The sequence below is a fragment of the Dasypus novemcinctus genome, chromosome 7 (assembly GCF_030445035.2).
Source record: "Dasypus novemcinctus isolate mDasNov1 chromosome 7, mDasNov1.1.hap2, whole genome shotgun sequence".
Lineage (NCBI taxonomy): Eukaryota > Metazoa > Chordata > Mammalia > Cingulata > Dasypodidae > Dasypus > Dasypus novemcinctus.
In genome coordinates, this window is record NC_080679.1 from 56315167 (window position 1) to 56328149 (window position 12983).

At 36.4% G+C, this 12983-nt stretch overlaps 1 pseudogene; it reads right to left on the minus strand.

Moving 5' to 3' along the window:
- Positions 1-1248: 1248 nt before the first annotated feature.
- LOC101440074 (S-formylglutathione hydrolase pseudogene) lies at positions 1249-2106 on the minus strand (annotated as a pseudogene).
- Between the last annotated feature and the right edge of the window lie 10877 nt (positions 2107-12983).

Here is a 12983-nt window from a genome sequence, read left to right on the forward strand (position 1 = left end):
CCAGCCTCCGTATGGCCAGCACTCCTGCATGGGGCAGTACTCCTACACAAGCCAGCTTGCCTTCACCAGGAGGCTCTGGGTTTCGAACCCTGGACCTCCTATATGGTAGATGGGAGCCCAGTTGCTTGAGCCACATCCACTTCCCTGTAATAAATCTTTTAATATATATCTCCTACTAGTTCTGCTTCTCTGGGTGAACCTTGACAGATACAATGATTTTAGGATAACACAATTGTTTTTCTTTACAAAGGAATTACCTGCAAAAAACTCATGAATTAAAAGATCTTTCTTCTTAGAGGACACAAGACTGTTTAGACTGAACCATCTTGTATGGAAGGTTGTCTCTGCAGCTCACTGTAGAGCTCAATCTTGATTACTCATTTATATAGTACTAATTTTTTATATTAATTTTATTTTGAGTACCATCTATTTATATTAAATATGCATTCTCACTGAATGTTTAAAATGTACCTTTGTGTTCCTTAAGAGAAAATATAATAATACTTTTAAAACAACCAGGCTTCACCTATCATGTTCTAAATGTTTGTCCATTAAGTTCTTAAAGGAACACAATTTGGTATATACAGAGACCCATTACTTTTCACCAAGATAAGTTTCTGCATGTGACCAAGGGAAAATATTTAAGTATATAGTAACATGAAATTTATAGGTTTCCATATCTAGTTATTTTCAGATTAAACCTCATTCCTTAATTTTTTAGGCTTAACATATCCCAAACCAATATTAAACCCCTTCATAGTTAAGAAAAATCATGGGATTTGTTTAGGAAATCTGGCTTCTCTCAAAATAGCTGTGTAATGTTAGGGAATTCACTTAATTTTCTGAGCCTAATTCATTATTCAACAACTAATAATTAGTTATTAAGTACCTACAAGAAGCTGAGTACTTAGCTAGACATTAGAGCTATAACAATGAACACAACAAGATAGTCCCTGCCTTTAGAGGCTTGATGTCTACAAAGGTGAGTTTTGGTGGAACCACCATTAAATCCTCTGTCCCAGCATTACCATCTGTGATTTGAATGGGATTATTTTTAGATTGCTTGATCTGAAGTCAGTATAACAAGGATTTCCAAATGACCTCAAAAGAACTATAAAATAGGAAAGATTTTCCAAGTGAACCCCCGTAAAATAATTTTTAAAATCAGAAGTAGATTTTATATATTTCTTCAGAAAGTGATTCAACCATAGAATAGGATTAAGAATTTTTCCCCTGCAATTCTATGTATTACAACTGTTGTAATTCTGAAGAGATTCTACTATCTAAAGCTTTACAGACATTCAGGTATTTTGCATGTCTGATATGATCAGTAATAAAGGTTGCAATGAAGTAGTAGCTGTGATCATAATCCTCTTGTGATATAAAAACAACAGGAATTTTTTTTTCTGTACAGGTAGCTATGAAGTTATCAGGAAGTAACTGTCCATCTGAAAGGAATTCCTTTCCTTGATCAATTAGTATGTCCAGCTGAGAGCCTGGATAAGCCTTCACAAGATGGGTAGCATCATAACCCTTCCATTTACTTTGATCTGATCCTAAATATCCACCAAAGATAGCGTACCGGGCAGCAAACTGGAGCAAATGCCGAAGACTTGTATTTTCCTGGTTTCTTGAAGGCACAAATCAGAGCTCCATGACCTCCCATGGAGTGGCCAAAAATAGACATCTTTCGGGGGTCCACTGGGAAATTGGCATTTATGAGTTGGGGAAGCTCCTCTATACGTAAGAGTACATTTTGTAGTTAAGTTTCCAAGGATCTTCAGTTGCATCCACATAAAACCCAGCACCAGTGCCAGAGCCCGAGCTCTCATCTTCTTTAATTTTGCAGCCAGAAGGGCTGGTAGCAGATGCAACAACGACAAGACCATATTCTGAGGCAGCTTGATGATAACTAGATTTTGACATTAAATTTTATTCTGTACAAGTTAAGCCAGATATTATAGTGCAGGGCATTTTCCAGTTTTTGCCTTTGGTGGTTAAGTACACAGAAAATTTCATTTTGTAGTTAAGCTCAACACTGTCAAGTTCAAACACTTTCTGCAACCCTCCAAAACACTTGCTACTGGAAATCTGTTTCAGTGCCATTTTTCTCCTTTTAATTTCTAGCAAACTGGGTGCTGAGAAAATGTCCAGTTGCTACTTGCTTTTTCATCTGCACAAAGGGTAGAGACTCCTTAGGGGTCATCAGGAAGGAAGAAGGCAATTGATTTTTTGATAAATGTACAAAAACAATTCAATGGAGAAAGTCTTTTCAACAAATGGGGTTGGAACAACTGGATATCCATATTCAAAAAATAAATAAATCCCATCTATACTTTATATAAAAATTAACCTTATGCATACAAAAAAAGGAACATAGACCTATATCTTAACTTTATACAAAATGGATCACAAATCTAGATGTAAAATGTAAAAATATAAGACTTTTATAAGAAAATACAGGAAATAATATATTCATGATCTTGAGTTAAGCATCATGAAACCAAAAGCATGAGCCACAAAAGAAATGATAAAATGAACTTCATCAAAATTTAAATTTTTGCTTAGGAGAAAAACACAGCTAAGGAATGAAAAGACAAGCCCCAAACTAGGAGAAAAAAATTATAAATCATTTATCTGATATAAAGATGGAATTAGATTAGTGGTTATGTAGGGCTGGGAAAGGGCCGAGGGATTGAGAGGTGACTGCTAAGGGGTGTATGGAGTTTTTCTTTTTGGAGTAATGAAATTGTTCTAAATTTTTTTTTAATGTATCAGATATAATATATATGAAAACAATACCACAAGAGACCTGGGAGAGCTATACCAATACCAGACCCAATAGTCTTTAAGACAATTATTACCAGACAAAAATGACATTTTATGATGATAAAAAGGTAAATCCATCAACAAGATATAACAGTTATAGGTATGTGTATGTAGCCCCAAAATAGATAAAGCAAAAACTGACTGAACTGAGGAGAGAAATAGATAACTGAACAGTATTTGGAGATTTCAATACCCTATTTTTTACAAATAGAATCACTGAATAGCAGATCAGCAAGGATACAAGACTTGAACTACACTAAAAACCAATTAGACCTAACAGAACACTCAGCAAGAGTAGCATAGACATGCTTCTGAAGTACACATGTAACAATCTCTGGGATAGAAAAGTATGTTTTCAACCACAATGGAACGTGATTAGAAATCAATAGAAATGGGATGTTTGAATATAAATCACAAATATGTGACATTAAATGATACATAAGTAAATAACCAATGGGTCAAAAAGAAATCACAAGGAAATTAGAAAATACTTTGAGATGAGTGAAAATAAAATCTCAACATAAAAAACTTATGAATGCAGTGAAACCAATGCTCAGGAAAAGTGATACATGTAAGCAATTACATTTAAAAAGAAAAAAAAAATAGATCTCAAAACAATAACCCGAACTTCCATATTAAGAAACCAGAAAAAGAAGAGCAAAGCGAATGCAAATCTAGCAGAAGGAAGAAAATAAATATAAAATGAGAATAAAGTAAAAAAATTGAAAAACAACAGAGAAAAAGCAATGAAACTAAAAGTTGGTTCTTTGAAAAGATCAACAAAACTGATAAATCTTTATACTGATCATGGGAAAAAAGAAAACTCAAATTAGTAAAATAAGTAAAAGGGGGATATTACCTGTAAGAAATAAAAAGTATTATAAGTAAATAATAAAGAAAAATTGTATGCCACCAAGATAACCTGGATGAAAGGGAAAAATTCCTAGAATGACAGAAATTATAGAAATACCTAAAGAAGAAAATCTTGCTACATCTGTAACAAGCAAAGAGATTAAATTTGGGGGTGGGGAGGTTCCCATAATAAAAGCACAGGACCAGAAGGCTTAACTGATCTATTGTACAAATCATTTAAAGAATTAACAACAGTTCTTCACAATCTCTTCCAAAAATAGAAGAGAGAACACTTCCCAATCCATTCAATGAGGCTAGTATTACTGATACTAACACCAGACAAAGGTATCATAGGAATAGAGTAGACGACTCATCAAAATTCCCTACACCCTGTCATTGTGACTTTTGTTGTACTATTTAGTAAGTGCATAGAGTAGAAATATGGAAAAGATGCCCCCTCTCAAACTGACCTTCATGGACTAGAAAAAGACATCATAAAGAAAGAAACTACAAGCTAACAGTCCTTCTGAAATTAAACAGACAAATCCTTACCAAAATACCAAATAAGCCAAATTGAACAGCAACAGTAACAATTCAAGAATGTGCGCTCTAGCCAGAGCCAATGCTATACTGGAGTTTCTAACCAGGGAAATTAAGCAAGAAGATGAAATAAAAGTCATCCAGACTAGATAGGAGGAAGTAAGTTATCTCGATTTTTTAATGACATCTTTTATGCAGAAGATCACAAGGAATCCACATACACACAAAAACACTAGTAGAGCTAATAAATGAGTTCATCATAGTTGCAGGGGGAAAAAAAGTTTTCAGAATACATTATCAGTAGCCAAAAATCAGTTGTATTTCTCTGTATTAGAAATGAACAACTCTAATATTAAATTCAGAAAATGATTTATTCTAAAATAGTATTGAAAATATATTCTTAGGAATAAATTTAACAAAAGAATGGAAAGACTTTATATACTAAAAACAAAATATTGTTGAAAGAAATTAAAGAAGGTCTAAATGAATGGAAATATAACCCTCTTTCATGAATGGGAAACCTTAACATTATTAAGATGGTAATAATACTCAAAGAGAGCTACAGATCCAGTACCATCCTATCAAAATGCCAACTTACTGTTTTTCAGAAATGGACAAACTGATCCTAAGATTCATTTGGAAATACAAACTATATCTATTTTGACAAAGAAAAAGGTTTTGGAGGAGTCACACTTCTCAATTTTGACACTACTACAAATATAAAGTAATCGAGATAGTATGTGTCTAGCATAAGGATATACAAATAGATCTATTGCTTAGAATTGAGAATCCAGAAATAAAGCTATTCATTTCTATGGTAAATTTAGTTTTGACAAGGTGCCAAGAAAATTCACTGTGGGAAAAACATTCTGAACATCCATTCAAACTCTGAATTAAAGCAGAGGTCTGCTGTTGTTGAGGGAGGGGCAGGAAGCTCTAACCTTCCCAATATCCCCTGTAGATGCAAGACAAAGATTTTCCTAAGTCTTTACTTCCCTTACTTACTGCTTTTTTTTAACACTTAGGTACTGTCCCTTCAAATTGACTAATATCCTTGAAGATCCGTTTTACTGAAAGTTTGCTGCTGGGAAATTTTGCTTTTGTCTTTATCTTGCCTTCACTTTTAAAAAATTAATTACAAGCATTCCATATCCACCAAACATACATTACCTCTTCCCTCCTCACCTCTTTCCCTTTTCCCTGGTAACCTCTCATCTACTTTCTGTCTTTGTGAATTTGCTATTTCTAGACATCTCTTGTGACATCATACATCTCTTATAACTGTCACATACTTCCCTTATGCCTCTTGCTTATTTCATTGAGCATAGTGTTTTCAAGGTTCTTCTGTGTTGCGGCATGTCTCAGAATGCCATTCTTTCTTATGGCCAAATAATAGTTCATTGTGTATATATACCACATTTGGTTTGCTCATTCATTGATGAAGACTTGGGTTGTTTCCACATTTTGGCTGTTGTGAATAATGCTGCTATAAACACTGGTGTTCAACTATGTGTTTGAGTTCCCATTTTTAATTTCTTTTGTTATATATAGAACTTCTGGGTCATGTGGTAATTCTATATTTAAGTTTTTGAGGAACTGCCATATTGATTTGCCACAGTGACAGCACCATTTTACATTCCCACTAACAATGCACTAGGGTTCCAGTTTCTCTGCATCCTCACCAAAACTTGTTATTTTCTGTTTTATAAATAGTAACTATCCTTGCAAGTGCGAAGTGGTAGCTCATTGTGGCTTTGATTCACAATTCCCTAATGGCTAATGATGATTGGCCGTTCATATGTCTTTGTTGGAAAAATGTTTATTCAAGTCCTTTGCCCATTTTTTAATTTGGTTGGTCATTTTGTTGTTGCATTTTTAAAGGTCTTTATATATATTATGGATACTAAGCTATTATCTGATGTATAGCTTGCAACTATTTTCTCCTGTACTATAGGTGGTCTTTTCACTTCCTTGATAAAGTCCTTTGATGCACAAAGGTTTTTAATTTTGTTGGGGAACACTGTGGGAGACATAAGTCCAAGGGACTGATTTTTTATATCTGAAAAAGACCACCCACTTCAATCACACATACCACATCTTTGAAATCAATTTAAAATTCCAGCTTTCCAGTGGTTGGGTTGCCATCAGAACTTACAGTGCTGTATGCCTCCTATACCAGGCTGTTTCTTTTATTCTTACACTGGCCTAAAACCAGCCCAAACTCACAGGCCATATTCTTCTGGTCCTCCAGAAAGCAAGAAGCTTTCTATTGTCCCAACTGCCAGTTCAAGTACTTTATTTCTCCTTTCCCTTGAGAATTGTGTAGTGCTTTAATTTGGAGTGATGTCAATAAAAGAGAAACCAATTTGGAAATTGGATGTGAGAGTCATTTGTCCCTACCAGTGATACTCCTCAACATGTAGCTAAGGTGTTTGGAATGGAGAAAGAGATATGTGTAACCTATCACAACCAAGTAGATTAGTAATGCTCCATCCCCTACAACACTCTTTAGTCCAACCACATTTCTAGATTGTATATTAGGACGAGTCAGATGGCCATGTCTATTGGACCTCAAGATAACCTAGATATTAAAATATTTGTCAGTCAATTTTCAGCTGGTTTGGCTGAAGACTTGCTCATCAAGAATAGCAAGGGTACTGTCCTTCCAATGTTCATCACTCCTGTTTACTAATTTATGTCATGTTTACCATCCCCTCCCAACTATAAGAGGAAAGACAGGGTCTAATTAGTCCCATTTGTAGATGAGGAAACTGACCCAAAAGGTCACATGGCAAGTAAGCATGGAGCTCCTACTCCTAACTCCAGGCTCTTCCTGGAATAATAATTGCGCCAACAATACTTTCTCCAATCATAGCTTATGTTTTAGGTGTTAAACATCCTCTTCCTTTTTAATTTATGGGACTTCTTCCAACCCCAACTTTGAAGTTAATTCCTGCCGGTGAAGACCAAGGCAGTTCCTTTCTAGGGTCTCTTGTTACTTTCCTCTCACTGGACTCCAGACACTGGTAAGGACATTATGACCCAGACCTTCCCTGCCTCCAAACTGGTCTGTGTGTTCACTACTTCAACACTAGCTGTCAACTCTGGCCTTCAGGTCTAGCCTTAGTAAAAGGACACTGACATATTCAAGTCTCTAGGTAATCAACTAGTCCAGTAATTGTCTAATGGTGCTCATCACCTGCTCAGAGAAAATGCACTGCCCTGGTAGAATGTGATCAGTAAACTGCCCCACATTTTTATTAATCAGGTTTTAGTTCTTTGGTTTCCATCCCACAGAAGCCTCTTGAAATTTATCATGGAAAAGGAAGTGTGATCCTTAAAGGAAAGTCTGAACAAAAACAAAAACAAAAACAAAAAAAGGCATCTTTCTATAGCATCTACTGTCCATAGTAGCAGCTATTCTAAATATTTGATAGCTATATCTTAAAAAGGCAGTTACACTTTATGGAAAATCACAAATATGGGTGATATTGCATTTATAAGACTGTTTTTATAAAATATAAATACAAATAAACTAGAGATAGAAACAGAACAGCAGCTGTGTACAGCAGGGGAAACTAGAGAGATTGAGAGGTAATGATTTTGTTTGGTTTTTATTATTATTGGAATAATGAAAATCCTCTAAAAATGATTGGCATGAATGCACAACTACGTGATTATACCAAATACCATGGATTGTATACTTTGGATGGATTTATGCTTTATTAATAATATCAATAAAATTGATTTGTTAAAAAAAAGAATGGTGGAAGTATATGATAAAAATACATGTAGTTATAGTGGATGGTGTTAATGTAATATATAAAATCATGATGCAAGAATGTTTGAAAGTGATGCATGTTTAATTTTAGAAGTATAAATATAAATATGTTAGTTCAAAAGATGTATAAAGTACATAAATGTGAGAATCTCTGCTTTTGGAAATTGCTTGTAATTCCTCGCTTTAAAATTATTAAATACTCGAGTGAAATAAGTTTGCATTGCAAAATGTTTTAGAGTGGATTTTCTTATACTTTTTTTGGTTAAAGATTTATTTATTTATTTTTATTTCTCTCCCCTTCCCCACCTCCCCCCCCCCCCCCAGTTGTCTGCTCTCTGTGTCCATTCACTGTGTGTTCTTGTATTCTTGTCAGCGGCACCCAGAATCTGTGTCTCTTTTTGTTGCGTCATCTTGCTGTGTCAGCTCTCTGTGTGTGCAGCAACATTCCTGGGCAGGCTGCACTTTTTTCGCGCTGGGTGGCTCTCCTTACAGGGCACACTCCTTGAGTGTGGGCTCCCCTATGCATGGGACACCCCCGTGTGGCAGGGCACTCCTTGTGCGCATCAGCACTGCATGTGGGCCAGCTCATCACACGGGTCAGGAGGCCCTGGGTTTGAACCTTGGGCCTCCCATGTGGTAGGTGGATGCCCTATCCATTGGGCCAAAACTGCTCCCCTTCTTATACTTTTAACACCAATAAAGTTCTTCAATTAAAAAAAAATAAGTAGTTACAAACTAAACCTATGCACCACTGAAGAATAAATTTTGTATAATTTCATTCTCTCCTAATAAAATAGTTGATTTATAATGAGGAAACAATGTTTGAAGAGAGTTAACCATTAACCCAAGCCAGTACTTTAACAGATATGATTAGTCTTCTTTGAACTCAGCTGTCCTGAGTTCATTTTTAGTCTGAATTATTCAGTCATTAGGTTAGGAAGTTATTAAGACTAAGGGTTGGCTGCATAATATATTATTATAAATGCTGGGCATTAACCAGGAAAAGTTTTGGCTCTTTTTATTTTGTGTCATTTTAACTGGTTGATTACAGAAATAGGAGATGTTTAAAAAATACAATTTTTCAAAAATATTGAAATAAGAGCAATATTTATGCCTTATCCTTGTAGCCTCTCCAGATAAAGAGCTATCAGTGAAAACATCCCATAACCATTCAGCCAGTCTTTATTGAGTCCCTACTGTATATTTAGGACCAATGTCCATCAGAAAATAAATGCTTTCAAAACTCATTTCACCAATCTGTGTTCATTTATTTAACTTTCTGGAGAAACAATTGAGTTTATTTTTAGAATTAAATAAGATAAATGTGTAAATGTGCTTGGATAGGATTTTTTAAAGTAATCCTTCCATAATTTATTAAGCTGCCTTTTGTCTGTTATTTTATTTTCTGAAGTTGAAATAAAGTTTATTAATTTTGGGGAAAAAAACGTTTATTTAAGAAAATAAAATAAGTCATAAGTAGTGTAGGTGGCAGGAGAGGGTCCTTATTTTGTTTTATCTTTGCTCTAATAGGTTAGGTGGCCATTTGTAAAAGTCACTGCCAGCCAAAAAGAAAATCTAAGAGTGACTTTCCTCCCACCAACCACTCCACTCCTCTGTCTTTAAAATTCTGAAGATAGTTCCTTAAGCAACTACTGTTCAATGATGGAAAAATAAGAATTGGGTAGCAATGTCAGAATATTGTTTTCGTTGTTTCGCTTGTTGCAGCAGGACTATTCTTTAGATCCTGTAGCTGAAAGTAGCAGTCTGAGCTTAAATCAGAACTTTGAATCAAAAACTAAAGCAAAATGAATGCTCATTTTCACAATTAAAAAACAACAACAACAACAAAGAGACAATGACAGCTCAGTGCAATATATGACCCTGGATTGAATTTAATAGTGGAGGAGAAAAGGCCCCAAAGGACATTACTGGGAAAAATGAAAAAACTGGAATATAAGGGGAAGGAAAAAAAAAAAGAAGGCTCAGTCCTCAACCTTTCACAATCTGAAAATCATGATTGAATCATCAACTGCTAAGCCAATGGTTTATTCCATAAACTCCCACCTCACATTTGTAAAATGCTTTCTCTTTCAAAAAGGCTTTCATATTATTTGATACAATATACAGTTATTTTCCCCCATATAAAAAAATACAGTGATGTATAACAAGGTTAAATATCCTGCTGGGCAAGTATGAGGCCTTGATGGTATTGCATGAAAGGTATTGCACTGCCTGTTCTAGAACTCACATATTCTGATTTGGTTCCAGGAATCCTGCTGCTATATCTCACTGCCTCCTGTTCATATTTCATTTTGTGCTAATTTAAATAAAACACCTAACTATGGAATCATTTATTTTACAAATTTATTCATTAAAGTGTAAAGTGTTAGAGGGTATGGAGTGCAACGAACACTCTCAAACATAACTGTTAGCAGTGTAATTTGGTTCAACCTTTTTTGAACAGTTCCATAGCAATTTATATGGAACACCTTAACCTAAATATCCCACTTTCAGAATTCTATTCTAAAGAAATGATCAGTTTCAAAGACTTCTATATAAAAATGTTCATTACAGCATTTTTATAAAAAGAAAAATTAGAAATATCCTAAATGACCTATAATAAAAGTTCTGTTATTAGATGTCTATATCTTGGAATATTATGGAACTGTTAAATAACTATGGTAGGTCCTCTCCAAAATGGCTCCAATAATCTCCATGTCCTAATATTTATGCCTTTTGTATAAACCCCTCCCATTGAGTGGGGGTCTCATGACTCATTTCTAACAATAGGATATAGCAAAAGTGATGGGATGTCACTTCCAAGATTAGGTTTTATTAATAAGAGTATGTCTTCTGTCCTGCACATTCTTTCTCACTTGCTTTGATGGAAACCAATTGCCATGTTGTGAGCTGCCCTGTGGAGAAACCCATGAGACAAGGAACTGAGAAAAATCACTGTACAGCAGTATGTGAGGAACTGGAGCCATACCTGAAACCCTCTCCATTGAGCCTTCAGATACGATCACAGCCCTATCCAACAACTTGATTGCAATCTTGTGAGAGACCCTGAGGCAGAGGTACCTGACTAAACTACGCCCAGATTCCTGACTTAAAGAAACTGAGATTAATGTTTGCTATTTTATTTTATTTTATTTTTTTTTTAATTTTTTTATTTTTTATTGACTTTGTAATAATATTACATTAAAAATATATATGTGAGGTCCCATTCAACCCCACCCCCCCACCCCCCCTCTCCCCCCCCCCAACAACACTCGTTCCCATCATCATGACACATCCATTGGATTTGGTAAGTACATCTTTGGGCACCTCTGCACCTCATATACATTGGTTCACATCATGGCCCATACTCTCCTCTATTCCATCAAGTGGGCCCTGTGAGGATTTACAATGTCCGGTGATTACCTCTGAAGCACCATCCAGGGCAGCTCCATGTCCCGAAGACGCCTCCACCTCTCATCTCTTCCTGCCTTTCCCCATACCCTTTGTCCATTATGTCCACTTTTCCCAATCCAATGCCACCTCTTCTATGTGGACATTGGATTGGTTGTGTCCATTGCACCTCTATGTCAAGAGGAGGGTCAGATTCCACCTGGATGCTGGATGCAATCCTCCCATTTTCAGTTGTAATCACTCTAGGCTCCATGGTGTGGTGGTTGTCCTTCTTCAACTCCATCTTAGCTGAGTGTGGTAAGTCCAATAAATCAGATTGTAGGTGCTGGAGTCTGTTGAGGCTCAGGATCTGGCTATCACATTGTCAGTCCAGAGATTCAAATCCCCTAAATATATCTTAAACCCCAACATTAACTGCACCTCCAGCACATTAGCATGAAAGTCTTATGAAGGGAGATCCCATCTGAGTCCAGATTCATCACACATAAACACCATTTCCAAAGAGGGGCCATCTGCCCTGGTAGTTAACCCCATCGGCCATGACCATAACTCCCATGGGTCTCTTTAGCCCTCAAAGGAACCAATATCTGGGGGTTGTATCTGCTTTATCTGTCTCTCTGACTCTGCTCAGTTGTGCATGAGGGCAAACCTTCTGCCAGCCTCCAGACTCTTTTTTAGAAACTCGTAGCCATATAAACTCATTTCTCCTTTCCATTTCCCCCTTACTTTAGGTCAAACAGCATTTTAAAGTCATGGTATTTTATGTAGACATGGGTATTCTGCTGATCCGCATTGAACCTTCCGTATAAGGTCATTTTCCAGTTGCATCATCAGTTGGTAGTTGATAGTGGTCCCTCGTTGCCAGGGAGGCTCATCCCCGGGTGTCATGTCCCGCGCTGGGGGGAACGCATTGCATTTACATGCTGAGTTAATGTTTGCTATTTTAAAACACTAAGTTTTGGGGTAATTCATAATACAAAAGATACTAACAGGGAAACGGACTTGGCCCAGTGGTTAGGGCGTCCGTCTACCACATGGGAGGTCTGCGGTTCAAACCCTGGGCCTCCTTTTTTTTTTTTTTTTTTTCTTTTTTTCTTTTTCTTTTTCTTTTTTTTTTATTTTTTATTTTTTTGCATTTTTTTAATTGACTTTGTAATAATATTACATTAAAAATATATATGTGAGGTCCCATTCAACCCCACCCCCCCACCCCCCCTCTCCCCCCCCCAACAACACTCGTTCCCATCATCATGACACATCCATTGGATTTGGTAAGTACATCTTTGGGCACCTCTGCACCTCATAGACAATGGTTCACATCATGGCCCATACTCTCCTCCATTCCATCCAGTGGGCCCTGTGAGGATTTACAATGTCCGGTGATTACCTCTGAAGCACCATCCAGGGCAGCTCCATGTCCCGAAGACGCCTCCACCTCTCATCTCTTCCTGCCTTTCCCCATACCCTTTGTCCATTATGTCCACTTTTCCCAATCCAATGCCACCTCTTCTATGTGGACATTGGATTGGTTGTGTCCATTGCACCTCTATGTCAAGAGGAGGGTCAGATT